Genomic DNA, 18,597 nt, shown 5'->3' with positions numbered 1-18,597 from the left:
TCATTTTTCATAACATAATTGGTGATATAGGTTACAAGCAAGTCTGGCGCTGAACAGAAATGGTCGCGCTATGCTCCTTTATTTATTGTGCATAAATAGTGAATTGTCCTGACACAATATTGTGTTTCGCTTCTGTTATTATGGTGCATTGACAAAAACATATACTTTTATTCACAGGATAAAACAGGTTTTTTGTATCACTAATTGCCCAGTACGATTACAGCATACAATATTATTGTCACTGCTACATTTCTGTGATGCTACCAGAAATTATTTCCACTGCTAATTAATTACCATTGAGCTCAAAGGTTATATTAATAAACGGTTAACGAATGTGTATTTATGACGACGATTTGTGAGACTGGTAAACTTATGATACGTACGATGGTCTTTACTTTCTACACGGTGCATTTCAAGGTCCTGCACCCATCCGGCGGTAAACTGTACCTGGGCTTGTTGCAGTGACCTGAAGTTACTAAACTTCATGAGTGTGTGCACTCACTCCAAGAACCGTATGATTATAAATATGCATATAAATATGCTACGATGAGATAGCTGACTTCATCTAACTAGCAAATGTTGTCCAGGCTACGTTGGTGATGCAGTTTTTTTTAATATGTATGATATTTTTGTCATGCGATTTTAAAGCCGGTCCTACAACCGCATCCAAGAATAACATGCAGCTTATCTCAGAACTGTCGGTGAAAATTATTCTAGGAGCTAAGTTTAATTGAGCTGCATTTTAAAGAGGTGCAATTTCACAATTTGTGTATATTTTCTGAGTTCACTATTTTGTCATGTGTTGAGAAAAACACAGATTTAAAAATTACATGGTCTAATATTTACATTTAGTATAACTGCAACATTCTTTTTTCTTTTTTTTTTTTTTTAAAGACTCGAAAGGACTTGAAATTCAAAATTTCAGACTTGTGACTTTACTCGGACTTTTACACCAGTGACTTGAGACTCGACTCTGACTTGCCTGACATTACTTGAGACTTGACTTGAGACTTGAGGATAAAGACTTGAGACTTACTTGAGACTTGCAAAACAATGACTTGGTCCCACCTCTGTAAATAAATATTGAAATATCTTTTGAATTAGTTAAACGTCAGAATAACGAGAGACAGAGCTGTCTATTTTATCATTATCATCAAATTTAGGAGTACATGTACACTAAGTTTATTGTTAAATAATAAGAAAACTCCAGATGATTCCATTCTGAGCTGAAGAAGCTTCTGATAGGTTAGTAGAGTCCATGTGAGTAAATTGGTGGCACATCTGTGGATGCATATAAGGCAAAACACAGAGCCTGTTTCTTTGACATGGGAAAATCAAGAGATGTCAACCAAAACACCAGGAAAAGAATTGTGGAGCTCCATAAGTGTGGCAAAATTTGAATACAATTTGGTGCCATTTACAATTAAGAAATACAGATAGTTTCTCTCTTTACTCTTAAAGGTAACAAATATGTTTTTTATATTTATCAATCTAAAAAAAATAAACATTTAGTCTGATTTGATGTTACAATTAAAAAGTGTTTGTGTTTTGATCTGAAGAGTATGTAAATATCTGGCTTCAACTGTATATTTGATGATTGTCAGCACAAAGAGGGAGAGAGGGGAGCAGAGAGGGAGATGGAGAATGAAGATAGAACAGAGATGGAACAAGAGCAGGTGAGACACACATGTTAGTCAAATGGTTGTTTACCAAAAGTATCACTGTATCATAGGTACTCATGTATCTTGTACCTAGTGTTTCTTTTTAGGTTTGTTATTTTTCAAATTCTATATTTATTAACCCTTTACAGCCGATCGGAGCGGGCACGCTCCATTTTGCGTAACTACTTTTAAATCCCGGTAGCTCTGCAACCACGTAAGCTAGCGCAATAATTTTTTTTGCATATGAAACCGGAGGAGTTGTACTTACATCTTATGCCATCAGCTTGTCCTAGGTCACAGTTTCCTTCCACATATAGCTTTGCAAAAACTGCATAAAAATCACTTGCAGCAACAAAAACATGATAGTAGTAATACGATGGCACCTGTCCAAGATGGCGGCCAACCAAACCGGTTTGACAACCGGTTTGACCGGTTTCGTGCGTGTGCGCATGCGCGTTCAGTAATACGATGGCACTAGTCCAAGATGGCGGCCAACCAAACCGATTTGACCAGTTTCGTGTGTGTGCGCATGCGCGTTCAGGTGTGGAAATACCACAGGGGATCAGAGGGGTTATATGAGTTTATGTGTTTTTAACGGGGTTTTAATTTAATCAAACCATAGGGTTTTTAATTAAACTATTTTTATCACTTAGGTGTATCGCAACATTCAGTTATGCATGTGTTCTTAAAAGCAATTCTTTGTTTCTTGTTTCATTCTTGGCGGAGTGGAAGCTGTTTTGGTTCACAGTGCGCCTTAACAAAGAGGGTGTGCTCTAGTCAAAAGTGTTGGTAATAGTGTTTTAATCACACTAATTTTCTAAATCTGACAATGTCTCAGCTTGCAGTGAGGCATGCATTTTATTTTATAAATGGCACAAATGGGGAATTTCTTCTGAATGGGTGATGTCAGCATGTTCACAAGCGTTTCATTTAATCAAACCCCTAGTTTTAATTTAACTAGTTTTTACACATCTACTGGGGTTTCTTTCCAGGGTTGATGCGATCATTTTATTTAAAAATCGGGATTTCGGAATGTTGAACTAAGAGTGAGACAAAGCCAGCTAGTTTTTTAACACAGTAAATGTCACAAATAGCATTCAGTCCTTTAGAAAATAAATGCTATAAGCAGCCAGTATCGCTCTTTTCAAACTAATCGTCTTTTAAATACACTCATTTTGTGATTCCGGTGTCAACACCTTGCACCGATGCAAGCATTTTATTTATTTAAAAACGGATCAAACGGGCCATTTCTTCTGTAAGGGGTTTCATGGTTTCAGAGTAGTTTTTAACACAACAGATAGTCACAAATAACATTCAGCAAACGCTACAGTGATACTTCTAAAACCAGTCACCCAGACTCGCTCCAACTTTTCAACAGCTGGCTAATTGTTTGAATTTGTTCAGGATTGTAAAAGCCCACCGCGGGTATCACTAGTTGAGAGTACCATGCGAACAAGGGCCCAGCCTATTGTTTAAAGTGGCCGGTATTGGCTCTTTTTGTAATTCCTCGACAAGGTAAATGGGGCAGGTGTACCAGTCGGGTGGCGACCCCGCCTATTGTCTGAAGTATCGGCTCCTTTGTAATTCCTTGAGAAGACAAAAGCCCTGAAGGGTCTCATTTAAATTGATTGGCGACATACCTTTTCTTTTTGGAAACACCCACCCTATATAAAAAAAACACGCTCAGAGCCCGAAACCCTGAGCCATTTACGCCTCAAGATTCGCTGCAGAGCACACCATTTTCTTTGCGATCATCAACACTAACATCGTTCTTTATAACATGGCCATCGTAAACGGTAAGTAAAACAAAACCTATTATTGGATTTTTAAAAAGTGTTATGTTAACATATTATAGGATATTCAAACTATTTTATTTTTCCTAAAACAAAAGCTTAATTTTTAGGAGTTCGGGAGAACGGCCCAGGGCCCTTTTCTTTAGAAACGGGCGCTTTTACAGCTGGAACTAGTCCTCTAACAGGCACAAGGTGTGTACAGCATTACTGGATTTTTAAACGTATGTATGTTTTAAACTAGCGATTGTTTTAAATTATGTAATAACGTTTTTGTTTGTTCCAGGGTTAACAAACTGAGCAGGAAAACATTCAGACACCGCGACCACAGAGCCCAACCTTACATCAGGTGTGTATACAACGGGATGTATAGTTGTGTATTTTTTTTTTTAAAGGGGTTTAAACAATTACAAATGTTCTAAACTGACCGTTTTACACCTACAGAGCCACGCCAGAGAACCGGGTGTGTGGAGAAGCAGGACCATCCCGAATAACGCACACTACAAGGTAAGCATAGGCATATATAAATTAGTTAAAAAGAGATAGAGAGGGAGACACACTTATTCAGTTTGAAATGGGTACATGTATAAAATGTTTTAACACATGTCTATCTATCTTCACAGACTGCAGAACAGCACCCCTCCTCATAATGATCAGGACACCGTACGATTCCAGATGTTTTTGGAATGTTTAAGCAGTATCGACCTCCCAGAACAACAAAAACCTGGAGCTTTGTGCAGCAGTGGAGAGTCAGAACCGATCTTCATCAGCGAACCTGCAACACCTCCGAGTGAGTGGCTACATCGCGATTTCTCTGATGTTTTTGAGTACAGCATGTCAGATTTTGATCTAGTTCATATACCCACCACCCCAGAATGTGTCAGAAATAGCATTGATTCACACATAGATTTCGAAGAAGGCGGCATAACAGACTCTCAAATATCAGCGGCGTATGATGCTTACATAAAGCTTCCAGACGCTCAGCCTGCTGAACAGAGTCATATAGCTTCAATAGCTGATAAATTATGTTTGATTGAAGCTAGACTCAATCAATACCACCAAGAAGCACAGGTACAAAGGCAACAGTTTACCAAACTCATAAACAAAGTGTGTAGTACATTAGACAACATCTGCAGCAAAATTTCAAGTCCCTGACTTTTAAAATCCAGACCATGCACCCTCCAAATAAATTATTTAAACATAATAACGGAACCTCCACTCCTGTTAGATGTTTTGACTTAGAGACTTTTATGCAGTGGGCTGAAGAAACAGATAAAAAATTAGACGATATTATAGCTAGACTTAATAGGGTGCCTGCATCAGCCTCATCCGATACACATCCTTGTCAGACTGTTCCTACGTCTGCTATTGCTGATGGGGCTATTGTTGCTAATAATAGTGATAGTACAGCAGGTGTTGCTCGGGCCGTTGCTGTTACTGATGCTAACCATATAGCTTGTGCTGCTGGTGATTTTGCGTCTGATGCACAATCTAGCCGGGTCACCTCTGCTGCAGCTACTGCAGTTGTTATTGAGCCCGTTGTGCAGTCTGGGTCCGGCAGCCGCTCTCAGTCACACATTAGAGAGATACCTAATTTTAATGCTCGCGAATTGCGTGAACGCCTTGATTTTAGGGGTATAAGTCTCGATCATCCAGAACAAGTGCCGGCGCGAGTGCGCGAGTGCTTAGCCAATGTGATAGACAGAGCTGTGGCGGGATCCCAACAGGGCAGTGTTCTAAACGTGGTCCTGCGTGGCCCCTCGCTGGCTTCAGACGTTCAGGCTGTTTTAAACGCTGATGATCGGTATGATCCGGAGCTGTTTCTCGATCAAATTGCACAAGTTATGCAGAGTAATGATGAATCTATCGGTGATGATGAATTAGAGTTTATTGTCACGGTAGCTCAGAACAGTAGTGGCGGGTCTCGCTTAAGACTGGCGCACATACCTTATGATGAGATTCTCTCAAAGAAAGGCAGACATTTATACACACCAAACAACACAAACAACAATTTGTGCTTCTCCCTATGCATAGCACATTCATTAAACTCATCATCCTCTGAGCATGAAAAACTTGCTACAGCTAAACAGATGCATGCTGAAGTAGGTCTATGCGACACACAGCAAGTATCATTCTCTGATGTCGGTAAATTTGAGAAGCACTTCAACATTAAGATTGTAATCTATTACCACACAGAAGGGCGTAAACGCCTGGAATGTTTTTACACACATGAAGAGCCAAACCCTAACACGTTGATGATGTATCTCCATAATCAACATTACCACCTGATTTTAAACCCGACCGCTTTTTTGGGGGGATCCTATGTGTGTAATTTCTGTTACAGTATATATAATACACCATTACAGCACAGCTGTAAACATAGATGTAACACATGTTACACACTCTGTCAACATCACAGGGGACCCACAGTGAAATGCAGCGACTGTAACCGCATCTGCAAATCACAACACTGTTACCAACAACACAAATTACCTGAATTAAAACACAACATGATCCCCTGTGATAATATGAAACATTGCATGCACTGTGGCACCACATATAGAGAATCCAAGAAATTGCCACACAAATGTGCGCAGCCTAGATGCGAGCACTGCCGCGAACCTAAATTAGCAGGAGACTCCGACCATCAGTGTTTCATACAGCCTGTTGAAAAACAGAAGCCTAACGATAAATACATTTTATATGATTTTGAGACGCGGTACCACAACGGTAAACACGAGGCTAACTTTGTGTGTGCGTCTGATCTGAAGGGCAATAAGTTCACATTTAATACATTAAAGTGTGTGGAGGCGTTTGTGCAGCATTACAGACGCCCAAGGTTTCGTGGGTACACTTTCATAGCACATAATGCATCTGGCTTTGATAACTACATACTCCTCGAGTACTTTGTCAGACAGAGCATAACACCTAGTGTCATAATGAGCGGCAGCCGTGTGATTTTAATGCATGACAGGGACTATGACCAGCGGTGGATTGATTCGTTCAGCTTTTTGCCCATGGGCCTTGCCAAAATACCCTCTGCTTTAGGTTTTCAAGACCTGCAGAAGGGCCATTTCCCACACAGGTTTAATACGAGGGATAATGAGCGTTATGTGGGCCCGTACCCAGACCCCTCCTTCTACGGCTATGAGCACATGTCTGAAAGCGATAAGGTGCGATTCATGGAATGGTACCAGGTTGCCTCACAGAATCCCTTTGATTTTCAGGCTGAACTCAGGCGTTACTGTGTTAACGATGTTGATGTCCTGCGTAAAGCATGCATCATTTATCGTGACACGCTACTGGGTTGTACTCAAGTTGATCCATTCATGTATACCACCCTGGCTGCATTTAGTATGGGTGTGTATAAAACGCTGTTTCTGCCTAGAGACGCGCTCGCTCTCACGTATGAAGGGGCATACGTTGAGCAGAACAAGACGTTTTCTAACGTCTCTATTGAATGGCTTCAATATGTGTCCCACACCACCAACAAAGTGGTAAAACATGCTCTCAGAGGAGGCGAACAGAGGGTTGGACCGTATTTTGTGGACGGTTTTGACCCCACAAGTAATACAGCTTATGAATTTGCAGGATGTTTTCACCACGGTTGTGTTAAATGCTACCCCGAGAGTGAAGTGCGTAGAGTAGGAGGAGCCCTGTATATCATCTCCAACAGAGACAGATTCCTCCGCATGCGTGATGACATCCTTTCACCTCTTTGCTGATTTTTGTTTTGGAATGTAAACAACCGGACAGTCTGATAGTAAATTTGTTCTGAGTCTTAAATAGTCCGGGGTCTTAGCTTTATAGTCTATTAAAAGATACCCGTATGTTGTGGATGTGGCATCATTAAACGCTTCTATAAAATATTTAGTATTACCCGGAAACATTTGCCTACCTAAAAGCATAACCTGATATTTATCTCTCGGATTTTTAAACAATATTAGGTAATTAGTGTTCAAGGAAATGGTTCTACTGGATTTTCCTTGAATAAACAAATTCTGAACTAGATATATACAACTCAAATTCCTCTATGATGCACATACTTTGTAAACACATTTTGTACTTCTAAATTGTCAGCTGCGTCGTTCATTACATCGTCTATAATTAACAAATTGTTCTTTTCTGTAGGCAGAAGGGTGTCATCAGCAAGAGATTCGGGTATACCGTTAACAAAGTTTATGTTTCTTATCTTAAGAAGCTGGTCATATAGTGGCTGCCATCCTTATCCCATAGTGATTCGGGTAATTTGTCAGGGCCTTGGAAGGGTGGCCATATCAGGATACATGTTTTAAAAATGCACTAAATGTAGGATACATGTTTGAAAAATTATACATGCTTTTAAAAATGTGGTAAATGCAGGTTACATGTTTTAAGAAAGAAAAAATCTGGATGCATGTTTGAAAAAATAAGCAGGGTAGCTGTTTGAAAGATACGGTACAATAAGTTTTTTGTTTTTTTGGAAAGAATCAGTCTTTCAGAGAAAACATTAGCAGCCTCCTTTGTAACACTCTGTGACCAACCGTAGCTGCCCGATTTTCACCACGTCCAACCCCACCAGATTGTGGTATGCCTCGGCGATGGCGTCAAAGACTTTCCTTACCGATTTCAGTTCGTGCAAGAGAGTTTCCGCCACCATGCGGACTTTGACGTCGTCCATTTTGATGTTGCGGGCAATCAGCAGATGTTGAATGGAAGGAATGAAGCGAGGGGTGAGGAGTCTTTTTCTGATGCTGTAATAATTTTCAGCGTAAAAGTCATCCACCAACACTTGCAGACACTCATGCTGTCTCTGGCTGGGGTGGTCAAACTTGCAGCCGTTGCATTTGTCAGTGAGGTACTTGTTGATTACTAGGTTGACTAGGTGATACACAGCTGTTTTCACGGTATCGATAAATAAAGAAGATGCCCGACCGTCAAGCTCGACGGCTTGCTGCTGCTGCTTCTCCAAGGGGCTATAGTAACCGGGCGTGTCAGGTACTAATGAGCCCTCGTCCGAGGAACTGTCCTCCTCCTCAGTGTGACGCAGGGGTGCAGAGTCCATCCTTCTCGCTGTTTTGAGATTTAAAAAAAAAAGGTTTTGGAGGAATGAGACGGCGGTCTTGTTTTAAAATAACAGAAGGTGGGGCGTGATCCTGAAGTGGGATGATCTTAAAGGGCGGGTAGGATATGTAGCGTTTGAAATGCAAAACGTCTCCTTATCAGCTGGAAATATTAAAGCCAGAACTTGCAACATGATACTTTTTACTTCATGTACGGGGTTTCAAAAATAAATTTTATTTCAAGTAAACAAACTAATACATTTGATTCAGGTAAAACAGCTCATCACATTTATTCTTGTAAAGGGTTTTCTAAAAAGTTTTATTTCATGTAAAGCGTTTCCAAGGCTGTTAGCCGCGTTGCCCTGTATTGAACTTATTTACAGTTTGTCAGTAAAGGGTGACATGCACTTCTGGCCCCTGTGTTGAATGAGCCCATGTTGGGTTTGTGAATTTGACACCTTAAGGTTTTGAAGTTGGGGATACATGCTCCTGGTGAGCACAAGATGTCTGATATCAGCTTGACATCACAGTTATAAATGGAATTCAAAATGTTTTTGGAAGTATGACTAACGTATAATCTGACTTCTAAGGTACGCACGCCAAGGCCTAGAAGACAAGGGGACAGTTTACTTTGTGCTATAAAAACACAAACCTTAATCTTTGATCTTCCAATTTTATCTTTCTGTTCTGGTTTTAGAGTCTCTGTTTATTGAGTCGTACTTTGGGAATCACCCTGTTGTGAGACAAGGGTACGCTGGGAGAGAATATGGCATTATACAAGCAGAGTGTTTTGGCTGTTTCTGTAGATCTAAGAAATACACCTGTTATTGGTTATGAAAAAGAGTTAGCTGTGGTGCAGGTTTAATTTATAATTGTTGCATGAACTGTTAAAGAATTAAAGACAGCTTTACACCGATAGTGCAGGCATTTTTTTTTTTTACTTAAGTAAAAGTATAGCTGGTGTCAGAAATACTCAAGTAAAAGTTTGATAATGTATGGGCTCGGAAATGTGCTCAAAGTAAGAAAGTCAAAGTAGTAACCTAGCTGAATATTGCCCTGTAATAAAATAATGTTAGTAGGTGAGAGTACAAACTTAGTCTGGTGGTGAACAGGCACAAGAGGGTCAGAGGCACATTTGGCAGCCAGAGCCAGGGTTAGAGTTCAGAGACCCTGAGCCTGGTGGTTGGGCTAGCAACATGGTCTGGTGAAAGAGTCTAACATCCATGCATTACATGGTGTTGCGGCTGATAAAAAACAAAACAAACAAACAAACAAAAAGCCTATAAACTGACCCCTTGTTTAGAGGTGATTGTCAGTTTGCTGGGTTTTTTAGAGACGCTGAGAGTGAGAGAGATCATGTTCTACATTACTTTAAAAGTGATTTTCAGAGCTGTTGATGTATGAAACACTGTCCATAGAAACATGGATCAACTCTGTTTATGGCATTGAGTGTTAAATTGTGACAGTTTCAATAAAGTCTGCAAAATTCTTGCATTTATACTGGGGAGCTAGGAAAAGTTAGACCTTGGTTGTACTATTAAAAATCAGTTTCATAAAAAACCAATTAAACCGATATGAAGAAGAATGTGTTTGTAAAACTAGCGGTAAAGTATGGGAACTATAAGACAGACTGTTTCTGCTATCAAAACAGTTTGTGTTGTTAATCCTGAATGATTCTTGGTCACAACATTTTACTCCACACACATTTGGAAAATCGCATAGTTTGACAATAAATATCCCAGTAAAGACACTTCATTTCTTAAGAAATATGCAGAGGGAGTGATCTTTATCAAAAGTAGAAGTTATATCTTTAGCTAAACCGTTGTACACAAGAGCTTTAAAAATCTATAGTGTGTGAGGTTGTGTAAGTAAGGGTTGGCTTGCCCTTCTCGCCCACATGTGACAAACCATCTGTTGGATCATGGATTTGATGCCTCAGCATTGTGAAAGTGGGGAAACATTCTCCTGGTTGAGCATACGATTTCTGCTTACAACTTAGAATCTCAGTTCTAAATGAAATTAAAAATGTTTTTGTAAGTATGGCTAATGTATACTTTGACTTCTAAGGCATTCACACACACACACACACACGCACGCACGCACACACGCACACACGCACGCACACACGCACGCACGCACACAAACAACATAAATACAGAGAAGAAGAGGGTGTCGTTTATTACGCATCATAAAAGATATCACTAATCTTTCAACTGTATCTTTCTGTTCTGAGTTTAGAGTCCTTGTTTGTTTACTGAGTCGTACTTTGGGAGTCATACTGTTGTGATACTGGGAGAAAGGGGTAAGGTGTGAGAGGCAAAACCATCACACACAAAACTTCAAAAATCTAAAGAGTGTGTGGGACTGCTAGCTGTGTCGTTCAGCAATAAACTTATCTACAGTGTGTTAGTAAAGAGTGACTTGTACTTCTGTCCCATTAAACAATGGTTTAAGAAATTTCACTGCAAACTATAAAAGGAATCTGGGTTTAAATAGAACATAGCAGATGTTGTCTAATGTACTACACACTTTGTTTATGAGTTTGGTAAACTGTTGCCTTTGTACCTGTGCTTCTTGGTGGTATTGATTGAGTCTAGCTTCAATCAAACATAATTTATCAGCTATTGAAGCTATATGACTCTGTTCAGCAGGCTGAGCGTCTGGAAGCTTCATGTAAGCATCATACGCCGGTGATATTTGAGAGTCTGTTATGCCGCCTTCTTCGAAATCTATGTGTGAATCAATGCTATTTCTGTCACATTCTGGGGTGGTGGGTATATGAACTAGATCAAAATCTGACATGCTGTACTCAAAAACATCAGAGAAATCGCGAGGTAGCCACTCACTCGGGGGTGTTGCAGGTTCGCTGATGAAGATCTGTTCTGACTCTCCACTGTTGCACAAAGCTCCAGGTTTTTGTTGTTCTGGGAGGTCGATACTGCTTAAACATTCCAAAAACGTCTGGAATCGTACGGTGTCCTGATCATTATGAGGAGGGGTGCTGTTCTGCAGTCTGTGAAGATAGATAGACATGTGTTAAAACATTTTATATGTACCCATTTCAAACTGAATAAGCGTGTCTCCCTCTCTATCTCTTTTTATCTAATTTATATATGCCTATGCTTACCTTGTAGTGTGCGTTATTCGGGATGGTCCTGCTTCTCCACACACCCGGTTCTCTGGCGTGGCTCTGTAGGTGTAAAACGGTCAGTTTAGAACATTTGTAATTGTTTAAACCTCTTTTTAATTTTTTTTTCTTTTGAAAAAATAATACACAACTATACATCCCGTTGTATACACACCTGATGTAAGGTTGGGCTCTGTGGTCGCGGTGTCTGAATGTTTTCCTGCTCAGTTTGTTAACCCTGGAACAAACAAAAACGTTATTACATAATTTAAAACAATCGCTAGTTTAAAACATACATACGTTTTAAAACCCAGTAATGCTGTACACACCTTGTGCCTGTTAGAGGACTAGTTCCAGCTGTAAAAGCGCCCGTTTCTAAAGAAAAGGGCCCTGGGCCGTTCTCCCGAACTCCTAAAAATTAAGCTTTTGTTTTAGGGAAAAAAAATAGTTTGAATATCCTATAATATGTTAACATAACACTTTTTAAAAATCCAATAATAGGTTTTGTTTTACTTACCGTTTACGATGGCCATGTTATAAAGAACGATGTTAGTGTTGATGATCGCAAAGAAAATGGTGTGCTCTGCAGCGAATCTTGAGGCGTAAATGGCTCAGGGTTTCGGGCTCTGAGCGTGTTTTTTTTATATAGGGTGGGTGTTTCCAAAAAGAAAAGGTATGTCTCCAATCAATTTAAATGAGACCCTTCAGGGCTTTTGTCTTCTCAAGGAATTACAAAGGAGCCGATACTTCAGACAATAGGCGGGGTCGCCACCCGACTGGTACACCTGCCCCATTTACCTTGTCGAGGAATTACAAAAAGAGCCAATACCGGCCACTTTAAACAATAGGCTGGGCCCTTGTTCGCATGGTACTCTCAACTAGTGATACCCACGGTGGGCTTTTACAATCCTGAACAAATTCAAACAATTAGCCAGCTGTTGAAAAGTTGGAGCGGGTCTGGGCGACTGGTTTTAGAAGTATCACTGTAGCGTTTATTTTCTAAAGGGCTGAATGTTATTTGTGACTATCTGTTGTGTTAAAAACTACTCTGAAACCATGAAACCCCTTACAGAAGAAATGGCCCGTTTGATCCGTTTTTAAATAAATAAAATGCTTGCATCGGTGCAAGGTGTTGACACCGGAATCACAAAATGAGTGTATTTAAAAGACGATTAGTTTGAAAAGAGCGATACTGGCTGCTTATAGCATTTATTTTCTAAAGGACTGAATGCTATTTGTGACATTTACTGTGTTAAAAAACTAGCTGGCTTTGTCTCACTCTTAGTTCAACATTCCGAAATCCCGATTTTTAAATAAAATGATCGCATCAACCCTGGAAAGAAACCCCAGTAGATGTGTAAAAACTAGTTAAATTAAAACTAGGGGTTTGATTAAATGAAACGCTTGTGAACATGCTGACATCACCCATTCAGAAGAAATTCCCATTTGTGCCATTTATAAAATAAAATGCATGCCTCACTGCAAGCTGAGACATTGTCAGATTTAGAAAATTAGTGTGATTAAAACACTATTACCAACACTTTTGACTAGAGCACACCCTCTTTGTTAAGGCGCACTGTGAACCAAAACAGCTTCCACTCCGCCAAGAATGAAACAAGAAACAAAGAATTGCTTTTAAGAACACATGCATAACTGAATGTTGCGATACACCTAAGTGATAAAAATAGTTTAATTAAAAACCCTATGGTTTGATTAAATTAAAACCCCGTTAAAAACACATAAACTCATATAACCCCTCTGATCCCCTGTGGTATTTCCACACCTGAACGCGCATGCGCACACACACGAAACTGGTCAAATCGGTTTGGTTGGCCGCCATCTTGGACTAGTGCCATCGTATTACTGAACGCGCATGCGCACACGCACGAAACCGGTCAAACCGGTTGTCAAACCGGTTTGGTTGGCCGCCATCTTGGACAGGTGCCATCGTATTACTACTCATGATATTCCAGAAACACGCTTCGCCGATCCGATCAGCTGTTTGTAACACTTCCTACGTCCATCAGCGCGAACTATCACATGACCGCATGACCTGCCCGAAACCGGAAGTGACGTCATTTTGCGGAAATGTAGTTTTTTTACGATCGGGGCCTTATGAGCCTATACTTGTGTTCTAAAAAGTTATGTTTGAGTTTATGACTTTCTGTGTCGTTTCTGGGATGCTTAGGACTCATATTGCACTGCTGGAAATAGTTTATTTTGATGCATATGCTGTTATTTTGCAAATTTGCACTATAATATTTATTTTCGTTTTTCCTGCAGTGTATAAAAATTGGTGTATTTCAAAAATAAAACTATGAAGACACTCAAAATAAATTTCCTGTGGTGGGAAACTAGTTTGTGCAACTTTTTTGTATTTACAGTTTTGAGGGATGAGCCTCTTAAATTTCTCTAACTAGAAATATATGTTAAAAAAACAAAAACGATTTTCAATTTTTTTGTAGTTTATTGCACTTTTTTGCAATTTATGTAATTACTATGCACTTAATGAATACATATTATTAAAATCTGGGCTATAATGGTTGTATTGATGTATAGCAACTTGAAATGCTCCCAAAAATGGCTCCACAGCATGTAAAAATATAATATAAGCTCTGGCGGACTTGGTTCTATGGTAGGTCTTAAAGGGTTAAGTTATGCAGACTTGTTTGCACAACAAGGCTAAATAATTATATAAACTTTTCTCAATCTAAATAGTGGACTTTGGTAGAATTAAAAAATAAGTGTAGTGCAGGCAGTGCCGTAGCTCCGCAAACGCACATAACGCACACTGCGTAGGGCACCAAATGGCCGGTAGGGCACCAAAAAAATCAGGGTCGTAAAAAAAAAAAGTAAACCATATTAATACTATAAATATCATATGCATTAATATGGTTAAACAATACAAAAGCAACATAAAACAATTTTCCCGAGAAAAGGGGTGAATCTGCTTTGTGCCCTGTCTCCAGTCTCCTCCTGGTGCCCCCCCACTCCCAGTGGTCTGTTCTATAATTGGTAAACACCTGTTTGAACATGGCCTCGAAACGGCAACAGAAGTCGGGAGCGGAGAAAAGAAAGAAGAAGAGGAAGCGTGATGAAACTCAGGCGTCGCTTGCCGGTAAGGCAATGTTTAAATAATAATAATAAAAAAAGTTCATTATTGTAGCCCTTGCTTGCACGCTCATGTCCGTCAACTCTGTGATAGCTCCTGTTAGCAGTGTTCATACTGTGTTAACAAATGTTGCAAATGATTGATGTTGGGTAGTTTGTTTACGTTGTGGATATGAATATAGAATGGACTACTAAAAGCAACTCATCATGGTCACTCAATTGACGGTTTTCAGATAACGTTAGCAATCGTGACTCACGATTGCTAACGTTATCGTGATTCGTGAGACTAGCATTTCCCTCCTCAGGTTGCTAGCTGGCTAACGTCACGCATGCTACTGATTAACCTTAACTTTGGGATAGGTCAGTGATGCAGTCAAGTATTATTATCAGATTAGACAAGATTACTTTGTATGTTGCTGCATTTCAGGATATCTATAAAGACGCATATCTTATTTATGCCATTGACGTCTGAACACATAAATAGTTCTCGTCTTTCTTTAGGTTCATAGATCAAGGGCGACATCTGTTGGTGAAACTGTAATATGAAACCTATATCTTCCAGTAATATAGATTTCCTACTTGTGCATTTATATCAAATTATGTACAGCATGTTTATATTGCCATTTGCCATTATGAAAATCTATACATGTAAAATATAGTTAGTAATTTTTAAATGTACCAGTGACTTACTTAATTTATTAGTCTTATAATGCAATCTTTCGTAGGCCTACTGTAGATTCAAAATTGTATTTCTGTAAAATCCCTGAATATTTTCTCTTGTATGCAGGGTCAATGCTTAAATATGTTCAAGGAGGATCTCAAGGACAGGATGAACCATCCAGTAGTAGTGCCATCCCTGGACATCAACCACCAGCCATTGTAGACCCTGCAACAATCCCTAGCCAAGAAGAACAAGAACCATCAACCACCAGTTCAGGTACAGTTCCATACACAAGTACCACTGAGAGTCCTGTCACTGAGAGACTATCAGAAAGTGACACTGTGGAGACATGTGTGCACCCTTCAACCGATCCTGCTCTTTGGCCAGCTCACATTGTAGATGCTGATCGTGTTGAAATTGTGCGGAGAGGTCCTTTTAATGTCAGCTCTGATTTTAATTTTCCAAAGGGGCCTGATGGAAGAGCATTTCACACTAGCCTTAAGTTCAAAATTCTTCCCAATGGAGAAAAGGTTCACCGGAGCTGGTTAGTGTACTCACCGCAGAACAATGCTGTGTTCTGCTTTGCATGTAAGCTTTTCAGTGTGAAGGATATAAAGCTGAGTACAGAGGGCTTCAGTGACTGGTCGAACATCAACAACCGTTTGAGGGGTCATGAGTGTAGCCAAGACCACATACAGTGCATGCTTAAGTGGAGAGAACTGGACACACGGCTAAAGAAAAGCATGGCAATAGATCAACAGGAGTTGACCTTACTAGAGGCAGAAAGGAAAAAGTGGCGAGAGATTCTCAAACGATTACTCTCAATAACTCTCTCACTGGCTTCCAGAAATTTGTCTTTTAGGGGCTCTTCTGACTGTCTTTATGAGCCGGACAATGGCAACTTCTTGAAGGAAGTAGAGCTTATGGCAACATATGACCTTGTAATGGCAAATCACTTGGCCAACATAAAAGATGAAGGTTCCCACACACATTACCTCAGCCCTGAGACACAGAACGAACTAATTCAGATTATCTCTTCAGAAACATTCCGCGCCATTGTGAAGCAAATCCAGTTGGCAAAATACTTCTCCATCATTCTTGACTGTACTCCAGATGTGAGTCACACTGAACAAATGTCAGTCATAGTACGCATTGTTTGTTTCCAAGCACAACCAGATATTAAAGAATACTTTCTTGGCTATATAAATGTGGAGCAAACAACTGGCCTTAACCTGTCCAATGTTGTCCTTGACAAGTTGAAGGAGCTTGGCATTCCATTTGAAAACTGTCAAGGACAGGCCTATGACAATGGGGCCAACATGAAGGGGAAGAAGCAAGGTGTTCAGGCCAGACTGCTACAATTAAACCCGAGAGCATTGTTTGTGCCTTGTGGAGCTCACACGATGAATCTGGTCATAGCTGATGCTGCCAAGTCCTCTCCAGATGCAACTGGCTACTTTGGGTATTTGCAGAAGTTGTTCAATTTCTTTTCCAGTGCCACCCAGCGATGGGCCATTTTAACAAAACATGTGAAATTGACACTTAAATCTTGGAGTGACGTTAGATGGGAAAGCAGGCTTCAAAGTGTAACTGCTGTCCGGAGTCAGACAAAAGAAGTGAGGGATGCTCTCCTGGAGGCCAGAGAAGCTGTAAGTGATGCAGTCGCAAAGGTGGAGGCTCAAGTGCTTGCTGAGGAAGTAGCCTCATTTCGATTTTTGATTTGCTCCATCGTGTGGTGTGAACTTCTTACAATCACAAACCAGGTGAACAAGTTACTACAGTCCAGCTCCATGCAGCTCGATGTTGCTGTCAGGCTCATTGACACTGCCAAAAGTAACCTCTCTAAATACAGACAGTCTGGGTTTGATGAGGCTGTGTCAGCTGCCAAAGAACTCTGTGAGGCCCTGAACATAGAACCACAGTTGAAGGAGAAAAGGCTCAGGAGCACAAAAAGGCAGTTTGCATATGAAGCTGTTGATGAGCCCCTCCATGATGCCCTTAAAAAGCTTGAGGTCACATTTTTCAATTGTGTTGTGGACTCTGCTTTAATCTCCCTACAGGAGAGGTTTGAGACCATGAATCAAGTGAAGGAGAAATATGGAGTGCTGCTTGATTTCAGCAAAGTGAATGGGATGTCCAAGGAGGATTTAAAAAAACACTGCACTGAAGTACAGAAGACACTGACAGATAAGGGAGTAGCTGACATTGATGGACCTGAGATGATGCAGGAAATCATCAACCTTCCTCAGCTGCCACCACAGACGTCTGCTTTGGAAATGCTGTCATTTTTACATGACAATCAGCTTCAAGAGGTATATCCCAATCTGTGGATTGCTCTGCGTATTGCACTGACCCTGCCTGTCACAGTTGCCTCTGCTGAGCGAAGCTTTTCAAAGCTCAAACTCATTAAAACGTACCTGCGTTCATCAATGGGGCAGGAACGTTTAAGTGGTCTGGCTGTTATCAGCATCAGTGGTGACGTGGCTCAGAAGCTATCATATGATGACCTTATAGCTGATTTTGCAACCAGAAAATGCAGGCGTGTGCCTCTCTAGGCCCTAGAGAGGCACACCACGCCTGCATTTTCTGGTTGTCAGAGTATGCCCTAGAGTCTAGGGCATACTCTGACAACGAATTGTAAAAATGTTTAACATAGTTACTTAAGGAATGTGGCTTTTGTGTTCAAATTCTTATTTTTCTTATTTAAGTTTCTTATTTAAATTCTATTGTGAAACTATTTGTAAATATATTAATAATAATACTATTATATTATATATATTATTTTTTTATAAAAAAAATTACACATTATTGCCAGGCTCTTTGTTCTTGTTCCAATGTTCAATTTTTGTTTCAGTATTTATTTGTAACAGTATTTTTAACCTCCTTTAACCTTATTTATTTGTTTAACTGTCATGTTTGTTGTTATTTAATTAAACAAATTCCACTGAGAAATTCAAAAGTATTAATGGTTTTTTTTTTTTTTTTCAGTGGCGGGGGGGGGGCACCATAAAGCATTTGTGCTTAGGGCACCCAAATGGCTAGCAACGGCCCTGAGTGCAGGTCTATGATTCTGGTTCTGTCTTGGTTAAGTCCTAAGTCAGGGGTGTCAAACTCAAATACACAGTAGGCCAAAATTCAAAACTGGAACAAGGTCGCGGGCTAACATTAATATTTATTGAAAAAAAATCTTCCTCCAGATTTAAGA

General features: G+C 40.0%; 1 long non-coding RNA gene across 1 annotated transcript; it reads left to right on the top strand.

Annotated features, from left to right (window-relative positions):
- The first annotated feature begins 3,515 nt into the window (after window positions 1-3,515).
- Window positions 3,516-4,126, top strand: LOC146555113 (uncharacterized). Its single transcript, XR_014889332.1, has 4 exons — window positions 3,516-3,646; window positions 3,738-3,800; window positions 3,896-3,958; window positions 4,075-4,126. It is a non-coding gene; the product is annotated as an uncharacterized LOC146555113 (long non-coding RNA).
- Window positions 4,127-18,597: the final 14,471 nt, after the last annotated feature.

This window comes from Mchenga conophoros, linkage group LG17, assembly GCF_057382185.1.
Source record: "Mchenga conophoros isolate Kocher_MC1m ecotype Shallow Benthic linkage group LG17, M_conophoros_male_GT1.1, whole genome shotgun sequence".
Taxonomy (NCBI): domain Eukaryota; kingdom Metazoa; phylum Chordata; class Actinopteri; order Cichliformes; family Cichlidae; genus Mchenga; species Mchenga conophoros.
The sequence above is the reverse complement of the archived record's forward strand: the minus strand, read 5'-3'. Positions and strand labels throughout refer to the sequence as shown.